The following is a 10,917-nucleotide window of genomic DNA, read 5'->3' on the forward strand; positions in this document are numbered from 1 at the left end:
AGGGCGGAGCTCAGGCCTTGAGGCGCATATGCAAATCCCGAAGCAAAGCTGATCTCTCTGCCCTGTGCACCTTTCCTTAATGGCCCTGGTTGCTTTGTCTATTAGCATTTCAATAACCCATTAGATCTCTGAGGAGGGCCGTTTTTTTTTTTTTTAATCCTTTTTGCTTTTTCTAAAACAATTACTCTAAGAAGCTCAATACAGAAAGCTTCAAAGAATTGCAATTTGGGCACGTCAAGTCAAGAGCAGAACTAAGAGAGCTCTGAGACAAAAGGCAATAATCCAGTGGCTGAGAAAATTCACTAAACAACACAACTTCCCAAGAAAAGGGGGGTGTCCGCTCACAGCCACCATCCTGGTGGACAGGAAACACTCCTGCCCATCGCCAGCCCCATAGCCCAGAGCTGCCACAGACAACCCAGTGTGACGGAAGTGCTTCAAATAACAGGCACACACCACAAAACTGGGCGTGGACATTAGCCTTCCCTGCAACCTCAGCTGAATCTCCCAGAGCTGGGAAGGTGGAGCAGTGTGAATTAACAAAGCCCCATTCAGCCATCATTTGAGCAGACTGGGAGCCTCCCTACACAGCCCAGCAGCCCAGAACTGCCCTGGGGGGACGGCACTCACCTGTGACATAGCACAGTCATCCCTCAACAGAGGACCCGGGGTGCACAGCCTGGAAGAGGGGCCCACTTGCAAGTCTCAGGAGCCATACGCCAATACCAAAGACTTGTGGGTCAGTGGCAGAGACAAACTGTGGCAGGACTGAACTGAAGGATTAGACTATTGCAGCAGCTTTAAAACTCTAGGATCATCAGGGAGATTTGATTGTTAGGGCCACCCCCCCTCCCCGACTGCCCAGAAACACGCCCCACATACAGGGCAGGCAACACCAACTACACACGCAAGCTTGGTACACCAATTAGGCCCCACAAGACTCACTCCCCCACTCACCAAAAAGGCTAAGCAGGGGAGATCTGGCTTGTGGAGAACAGGTGGCTTGTGGACGCCACCTGCTGGTTAGTTAGAGAAAGTGTACTCCACGAAGCTGTAGATCTACTAAATTAGAGATAAGGACTTCAATAGGTCTACAAACCCTAAAAGAACCCTATCAAGTTCAACAAATGCCACGAGGCCAAAAACAACAGAAAATTATAAAGCATATGAAAAAACCAGATGATATGGATAACCCAAGCCCAAGCACCCAAATCAAAAGACCAGAAGAGACACAGCACCTAGAGCAGCTACTCAAAGAACTAAAGATGAACAATGAGACCCTAGTACGGGATATGAAGGAAATCAAGAAGACCCTAGAAGAGCATAAAGAAGACATTGCAAGACTAAATAAAAAAATGGATGATCTTATGGAAATTAAAGAAACTGTTGACCAAATTAAAAACATTCTGGACACTCATAGTACAAGACTAGAGGAAGTTGAACAACGAATCAGTGACCTGGAAGATGACAGAATGGAAAATGAAAGCATAAAAGAAAGAATGGGGAAAAAAATTGAAAAACTCGAAATGGACCTCAGGGATATGATAGATAATATGAAACGTCCGAATATAAGACTCATTGGTGTCCCAGAAGGGGAAGAAAAGGGTAAAGGTCTAGGAAGAGTATTCAAAGAAATTGTTGGGGAAAACTTCCCAAATCTTCTAAACAACATAAATACTGCCCTTAAAATTAGGGTCTTTTGAAAAAAGAAAAATGTCTTTCCTAGATCTGAATTCAGGACCCAGAGAGTCTGTGTTTTTCCTTCAGCTGCTAAGCACATCACTAACACCAAAATAGAGCAAGGGACTGCATTTACTGCCCTCATTTAGGTGTTGATGATGCCACTTACTGCAGCAGGGGACATAGAGTGGAAGGTCTCTGCATGGAGAGGCAGGAGGGAAGCTGTCCAGCTCTCAATTCTTTTGAGGATAATGGAGGGCCAGAGTGTCACAGGTAAGAGAAAATTTTATGTGATGTAAATTTTATTTTAGACAGGGATTGCAGCAACAAAACTGCTAAAGAGAGCAAGCCAAGAAGCCTGAGATGGGATGTTTGTTTTCTCCCTTCCCATGATGGAGGATCTAGCAAGTAGAGAGAGGGGTTAGAGAGAGGGGAGCAACCATGAGGAGAAACTTAAGATGAGGAGAAACTTAAGATGAGTTAAAGGGATAAGAGGGTAGGAAGGACAGAACTGGCATTTGTTGAACCCTGACAGGGGACCAGGTACTCCATCTGAACTGTTTTCTTAAAGATGTGGATAATTCGGGATTTGGAAAAATTGCCTGTTGAAAATTGGGCATTTAGTTCATTCATTCTTCAAGTGCCGTTTTTCATATCTTAAATATTTAGTCTGCAAAATTTTTATTCAGGCAGAAATTAAGAGAACAAATAGAAAGTATTTTGTCATGCATAAAACTTTCGAAGTTTAGCTTACTTGAGGGATATGGATGTTTGGAAAAAATGTGCATTATTTTATAATTAAACTGATCTCATAGAGTGTTATCTAAAAGCTGGCACCACTATAGTACACTTTAATGGGATATTTAAAAAAAATGTGTTTTACAATGACTCAGGATAATTTTAAGTTACAGAGTAAAAACATGTCTACCAAGTGTATACACAATAGCTTACTTTGTTGTTTTTGTGACATATTTGAACTCTTTTGTCCTGATTTGCATAGATCTGCATCATGATTTGGTTGTACTCTGTCACTTTTCATTTATTCCTAAGCCTTACTGTTTCCTTTTTCAAAATGTACTATATGCTTTTGAATAACAAGTTGGAATTCTTTTCCTGAAAGAATCAAGTTAGTTCTCACAGACCTCACCATGCTGATAAAGGGAATGGTTATGCCAACAGTAGATTATTCACTCCCTGACTGAGTGATTTAAGGTGGCCCTTCTTCCAAAAACATCCATTCCTTCTATGGCTCAGGTTTTCATTCTTGTTAATATTTTGCTGTCTTATTATTTATAATTCCTTCATAAACTGCTCAAATCTTTTGTGAAAAAAAAAGAACATAATTTTATTAAAAGTAAATGATCCAGACCCAGTTTAGAAACCCAAACAGAGACATCCATCATAAGCGTGGCCTTGAACATAATAGTGCATTTATTTTGTTTACCACTGAAGCACCAGCCACCTGGTTTAAAATGTGGTTATCGTCATCCTGAGATTTAACAGATCTTTTTGATATGTGATAATTTTACTGACCAGGTTGACAGATGATGGTGAAGAAAACATAATTAAGTAGTCATATTAAAGGATGCTCCTCTAGGAGAAAGATTTTAGGATATAATTTGCTCTGGAGAATTCAGAGCATTGTTTTATTAATAGCTACCAGGTCTCCTACCCAGCTGTGGAAAGGACTGTGGGAAACAAACATGGAAAAGCAACGGAGGTGTTAACCCAGTAAATTCTCTCTGTGAAGAGCTGAGAAAGCTGATTCACCTTAGTAATGGAATTACTTTTAAGAAATGCAATTAATTATTAATTCCACTTAGCTGTTAGGTTAATTCATTCCTTCTCAGAAATGCCACCAAAAATACATTTTGGCTGTAAAAAAAATTTGTTAGTTTACAGAATCTGCCTTTCCTCTAAATCTGTCATAATTGCAATTTCAAAAATTGAAAATCAAAGCATTTTGTTTTCAGCTGAATGACCTGGACTTCTAAAAAGAGTACATTACAATAGACAATTTTATTTGATTAGTTAATCTTAAATCCCAAGGGAGCAATTTCTTTATAAGGTACGGAATAAAAAGAAGGAATATCTTGTGTGTACAAATTGAAGTATATGGACACTTATTCCCAAGCATGCACACTTTTTATATTATTTTGCAAAATATACCATAATCAGCAGTGGGGTCAACTTTCAAACAGAGTTAAGGGTAATAAGTTAACAATTTGAAATATGACTGCCTAAATAAATAAAAAGTAATAGAATAAATATCAACTTGTTCAACCAAGGGAGAAACAGACATGAGTGTTTCTTTTGTTATATTTTTATGTGTTTTGCACCATACATTTACTTAATACATGCTCACTCATTAGTAATTATAATTTCAATAATTTTGAGTCATTTCTCTTTCACTTCTCTAGCCATGCTTTCATTAGCTTCCCTTATTTCTTCCCTGCCTTCCTCTAGTCAATTTGTTCACAAACCTAGCTGCATATTTGAACTACACTTGGGGAGCTTTTAACGAATACTGATAGGCAGGCCCAGCGCCATAGAACCTAACTGAATTGGTCTAAGATGGAAATAAGCTTCCCTTTCTTCTTTCTTATGCTTTCCAGGTGATTCTAATGTGCAGCCAGAGCTGTGAGCCACCCTCTGAATAAGCTCACTGTTTTACCTCTTTCTGTTTTGTCTCGGTATCCTTGCATCTCTCTTTCCCTTCAGGTCTTTTTTTTCTCCTATTATTCTTATTAATAGTGTTTTAAAAATCTCATTTTTTTTTTCATTCCTCATTTTACTTTTTCTTTCTGATTTTCCATTTACTGGCCTAGAAGTTCTCATTCCAGGTACACATATTTGATTTATATTCTTATCCAATACTATGCAGGTTGTATATCAATGAAAGAGAATGCAATATGATTGTGAATTACACTTTTATCTACTCTTCCAATGCTAATTTAATCATCTGCTTTAATTTTTGGTATAAATATATGAAGTCTGATAGCAGAGCCTAATACAATTGTTTAATAATTAAGAAAGGATTTACTTGGTGATCATAATTAGACTACAATTACAGATAGTAAGAAATTTTAGAACATTGTGACCAGAGGATTCAAGGATATGTATATATCCTATTAATAATATTTTTACCATTTCATAGCTACAGGACATATGTTTGCCCTAAAATTTAAGCTTTAAACACAAATTTTAACAGTTTCTAAACAGGGCAGGAGTGGGAATATAACATACTACACCCACTAATGTGTGGTGAACCTGGAGTAGTAGACAAGAAATCCAAGAGCCAGTTGTGGCTGAGCCTCTAAATACATCACTCTGATCCATCCATTTCATCTCCATGAGGTTCATTTTCCCTCACCACTAAGAACCCTGTGTTGAATTGGCAAAAAACAAACAAATAACAAAACCCAGACTGCCCCATGGCTAGATCCTGCCTGTAGGTATGCTTTGTTGGATATATACAGTATTGTAATAAAGATGACAGCATTTAACAAAGAAGGAGCTTCTATCAAAAATCTGGAATTTTCAGTTTCTTTTGTGAAATCGTTGGATCCACCAATCTCCTAGCCCTGAGAAGGAGCTTCCACTTTTAGAAGGAGCATGTGCTTTCTAGTTCCTCAGTCCCAACCTGACTGGCTTCACACATTTCTTTTACCTGCTTTGACCTTCTAGAAAGTTGGGTGTGTTTCCTCTGGAACTGAGTCTATAAAGTCTTTTCAAACCATGATATAAATTCTATTTTAAAAAATGTTCTGAATACCTTGGAACATCTTTGGTTAGATAATCTAGAACAAAAATAACTTATAAAGAGAAAAATAAATGTCACAAGCAGAAACACCAAGGAGACAAAGAAACTAACAAACAGTTGCCCCAGTTTTCAAATAGAGGTTTAATTTGTCCTATTCAATCTCGTGCACAAATATGCTGGGTCCTAGTCCAGACCCACTTATTTTTCAGCAATAAGAATTAGAATTTACTGAATGACTCTAGTTTGAACTCATGGGAAAGAAGAAGGACAAAATGTTCTGTACAACCTGAGTAAGAATAATGTATATTTTTAATATCAGGAGATTAAAATTCCCAAAAGGGAGCTTCTTGGCAGAAAATGGCCAAAGTTATTTAAAGAGTGACTTCCCATATTTGAATTCACCCATTGAATAAAGCAATATTAAACTACTGCTGAATAATTTAGAACCCATCATTTCTCTCACTTTGCTTCAGCACAGAGCTTAATCACATGAAGGGCTCCCAATATCCAGTTTCCAAAAAGATGAAAACTTAATTCAATTAGTACAAAAATAACTCCGGACTTCTAAAAAGTTTCTCTGAACTAAAACAACCCCCTAAGATTCCCTTACACAACCACCACCTAGCATATGTTTTATAGACACTGTGTTTTAATATTGTAAACTTGCCTGCAAGTTACTTTGTAATTGTTCTCTGTTAATATATCTTGGGCAGAAATTTCTTTAAAATTCTTTCCATAATGTCCTTTACCACTTCAAATCTTCAGAGGAAAGAGGTGGAGTATAAAAAAAAAAATCAATAAATGCTTCAAACTCTAAAACCTATGATAACCAGTTGAATTGATATTCACATAAATTTTAAAGAATTCTTCTCCTAAGGCTAATTATCTTTCCTGATATAGATTCAAATTTTGGAAACTCAAAGAGATGGTGTCTTTCAAGTAGCTCACATAAAAAGCAATGTCTTTGCTCATAAACAGAGTAAGATTTTATTTTTTTTGTGGCATTATCAAGCAAACAAAATGTGCACTATTCTGTTCTGAAATTGTTATCTATAATTGTTGCATCCCATTAAAGTGGAAACAAGGAATGTGTTAACTTCACTCTACAGTGAAAAATATTGTCAAGTAAAGCTTAAGTAAAAAAGGTGCTTCCTAATCAATAATAAATGTGTGAACTTGCAAGACAGAACAATATGATTGGCTTTTTTCCTTCTCAAATGTCATAAAGGTGTAAGCAAAGATAAAATTCCAGTGTAAGCAAAGATAATTTAGAATCAAAACTAATTAAAAAACTAGATCCTGAAAGTGCAGAAGTGGAATGTTAATATCTAAAACTAAATTTCAGGGTAGGCAAGTAGTTAATCTCATAGTTTTGGAAAACTGGTAAAACAACCATCAATTTTAAGGTAGAATGAATAATCTAGTTTTAGGTGACAAATGAAACATTAATTTCCAACCTTCAATGAGTTCACAATGTTCCTATACATGAATGATAATGAGAAAACATTAATCAGTACAGCCACCTATGCAAAGAAATTTCAGCATCTAGTCACATATTCATTCTTTGGTGAAAAAAAGAATCATATTTTTATATACTTATTCCTATGGGCACTTTCAGTTAACTTCTACCCTAAAATTAAGGAAACACAAGAGCTGAGAGTGACCTGGAGCCAAGGGAGAGGGACTAACAGCCTATTCCAAGCAGAGCATTTGTCTAATTGGGAAAACATCCTCTCATATTTTTAAGCCTCCCAAGCTCTCGGCCATCTCAGATCTGTAATCATGAGCCCATTAAGTCTTCTTGGCTGCCATGAAGATGAAGCTGACAGCACAGTTACTTGAGTCAGTTCAGGGTGGCCCAGGGTGGTTGAAGGGAAGGGTTAGAAGGCCTGGGGTACTGAAAGGTCATCTCAGCTCTAGCTCTCGAAGCTCCCAATAGCATACAACTGTCAGGAGCACGAAGCTGCACTTCGAGAAGACCTTTGGAGCAAAACAGGGATTTTGCGGTATTTCAACAATTCCATCAGGCATAATTTGTATTTCCACCTTTTATTGTACCATGAGTATGATTTAAGCAGTAGAGAGATTGTGAGTTAATCACATAGCCAACACACACAGACATTTCTGGGATTTAGACTCTGTAATTTGGCTGTCTCAGTAGAAATCATTTGGCATTTTAATCTGGTACTTTGTGAAACCTAGATTACTTTTATGAATCTTCACAAAGGCCTTTTCTCTGATCTATCCTATTAAGGTACAAGTGAAATAATGCCCTTACTTTGTTAAAAAGAAGAAAGCCTTTGAAGTAGGGTCCACCATAATACATTATTGAACAGAAAGAAACATCTTCTAGAAGGTAGTCCTACAAATTCTCCAAGAAACGCCCAGGATGTTAGCACTAGTTGATAATATTTACAGGAAACACTTTTTGATGTTGTTGTTATTTCAGCAAGGACACTGCTCCAGGATGAGAATTATTCACTTTTCAGCTACAGAATCTCTTGGCAGTATCTTTCCATCTTTCCTGTTGTGGTGGAAGGTATTATATCACCACCACCAATAACAACGATACCAACTCCTTTTGGTGGGGGTGGGATGGGGGGACATAACCATGTTCCAAGACCTGTACTAAGTACAGGACAGGCCTGATTTCATTGACTCTATCCAATAAATGTAGACATTAGCATTCTTATTTATAGATGATGAGCTAGAGTCTCAGAAAGTTAAGTAATTTGTCAAGTATTTAGTGGAGCTAGGATTCGATCTGCCAAGCTCATGCTCTTAACCATTTCTCTGCACTGCTTCCCACTCTCTCCACTATAGAAGGAACTGGCCAGGGACCTTTAGAACATCTCTATACTTCTGTTTCTCTATCCCCATGTTTAATGCACCATTAAAGGTAAAATACAACCCAGTGAGAGACAGTTCAGGATGTTTTGGATTAGAGTTAAGCTGTGAAATCAACTGGTGAAAATCTCAATAAATTAGAATCACATAATTTTAAAAATAGAAGTGTCCTTGGATATCTTTGGTCCCAATTCCCACCCTTTTACAGACAAGGAAAACGCACTTCACTGAGGCGGGGTGTCTTTTTTGAGGCCACAGAGCTAGCTGGTAGCAAAACTTGAACTAGAACCTAAGGTTTCCCACTCAGAGCTTAACTTATTTTTGTTCTACTGCACTATTATTAGAGTCTTCTAAAGAATAAGATACTCAAACGTGTTTGATGTACCATTTGATCAAAATTGACTTGATTTCTAAAAATTATCAAAAAGCACATTTTGTGAAGAACTCTGTGCACTTTTCACATTTTGACTACAGTATAGAAACAGAACAACTAAGAGACTGCAACAAGTTTAAAAAAAAAAAAAATGCTAACAATCGTGCCAAAATACAAACATCCATTCATGAATGCAAACCAGTTCAATTAAGACCAGCTCTGGGATTTACACAGAATGAAGTTAGTCACATTCAGTCACCTGTAGAGAAGCATGGTGTGTACAAAATACACTCAAGTCAATTAACATCCATTTCCAGGAACCCTTTTCAAAGAAACAGTTTTCCTTATATCCTGTGGTAAGAGTTTCTTCTGAAATCTACAAGACCCAAAACTTTCCTCTGAGGCAATCACTATTTTGAAATATTTTTAGGACGAATATTATGGTTACTCAGTGTAAAATATTAAATAAGGTATCAGAATTTTTACCATGTTATTAGAAATTTTGGTTGCTTTTCAGGCAGAGGCCTCAAGTTCTATTTTTGAAGCCCTGTTGGCCGGTACTGACTGGTAACCCAGGTGGAAATCAGAAGTCTGTTTCACATAGGGTATTACACTATCACATAGACTACGTAATGAAATGTTTCCTTTCAAATTCCTGCAAGCACTTTTGGCTATATCTTTCTCCTCATAAGCTACATTACACCACCTGTTGTATTTAAATGACAACAACAACAACAAAACCCTGATGGCCGCATGATTTATAAAACTCTTCTTTCAATTAATACCCAGATTTTCTGCCAATAATTTCTTCTCTAAGTATGTGATTGCTAAATTAATGATACATTTATGGTTGTGCTATAACATATTTTAAATAAAAATACATAAAATATAGATCATACATAAATTCAGTCATTGTTTCGTGGATTCAAGTGGCTCCTTCTGGTAACTAATATTAACAATACTAACCAGTTATTAAATCTACACAGAAAAAAAACAGAAATATATCAAGCTTATGAGAAAATTCATCAAGATGATATAATACCCTTTAAAATCAATCATTTAAAAGGTAAATATTTAATATAACATCAATATATTAAAAGATAAAAGACCTAACACATTATAGACCACAAAGGAATAATTTTATTGTTAGAGGGCAAAACCTCTTTTTAATGGTTAGTGTTGGTTATCTTGATCCCTCTATGAAAATAGATTATTTTGGAGAAAACTGATAATGTGTTTCAAACAGTCAAACATTTTATATTTTATCACTCCCTATACGCAAGGCCTATCCAAGGCTGTTAAATTAAAGACTAAAGCACACGAATGATTGTTCCAATTTCACTGTCTGTTTATGTTTTAAAAATACTGGATAAACTGGACATTTAAATAGATGATGCACAGCCATGAAAATCCATTAAGTTAGCTTTAAATGTAATAAAAATATTTTCTCTGAATACAATGAATCATAAATATCTATGTGTTTCAAAAAACACAAGATCAGGTATGCCAAATATGTACCATAAGTCACCATTTCTAGATAGAGACTCTATTTTCTTTTCAAGATAAAGGAATAGTAAGCAGTTTACACATCAAGTGATGCCTTTGGTTCCTCTAATTTACATTAAAACAACATTACATTACATTACATTAAAAATAAACAGGATGAAGATGATTTTAATGTGAAAAAGGACTTGGCTAGATTCTATGATGCAGCTGATTAAATTTTTGCCAGCTTACCTGATAAAACAGAGCCTTAGGAATCACAGCAGCATAACAAAGCCCAGCATCCAAGATGGTTAGGGTATAACGTGCCTTCCACTGCAGTTGTTTAGATTCTTGGCCACTGAGGTTTACAAATTAATTATATATATATATATATATATTTTTTTTTTGCTTTCTCTGTGGACAAGAAAACAAAGAGACCTTTCCAGAACCCTCTCTGCTTATGCCTCCGCTTCCTGTTCTGAGAGTCACTCTATGGTACCCAACATATATCAGAAAACAGCTTGGTTGGGGGGGGAGCGGGGGGCGGGTTGAGGCTGACAGCACTCAACGTGGTAGCGCCATCTACTGGCACAAAAGCAAAATTGAATAAAAGTGAAATTCCCGTTATCCTCTGTCATAGAGAGGAATGTAAATCTTCGTGGAAACATTGTTAATCCGTCAACGTGCCCCAAGATGACAACAGAGGGTGATACGGGGTAAAATTTCCCAAGACACAAAAAGGTTAATTTATCTACTGCATGTAAGTGTT

General features: G+C 36.7%; 1 protein-coding gene across 7 annotated transcripts in view; it reads right to left on the reverse strand.

Annotated features, from left to right (window-relative positions):
- The window catches only part of SCN3A (sodium voltage-gated channel alpha subunit 3), a 114,988-nt gene extending 104,383 nt beyond the window's left edge, over positions 1 to 10,605 (reverse strand). For all 7 annotated transcript variants that reach the window (XM_037849283.1, XM_037849287.1, XM_037849285.1 and 4 more), the window contains exon 1: positions 10,401 to 10,605. The gene's annotated coding sequence lies outside the window, so the exon portion shown is untranslated. The remainder of the gene's footprint in view (positions 1 to 10,400) is intronic.
- Between the last annotated feature and the right edge of the window lie 312 nt (positions 10,606 to 10,917).

This window comes from Choloepus didactylus, chromosome 9 (genome assembly GCF_015220235.1).
Source record: "Choloepus didactylus isolate mChoDid1 chromosome 9, mChoDid1.pri, whole genome shotgun sequence".
Lineage (NCBI taxonomy): Eukaryota > Metazoa > Chordata > Mammalia > Pilosa > Megalonychidae > Choloepus > Choloepus didactylus.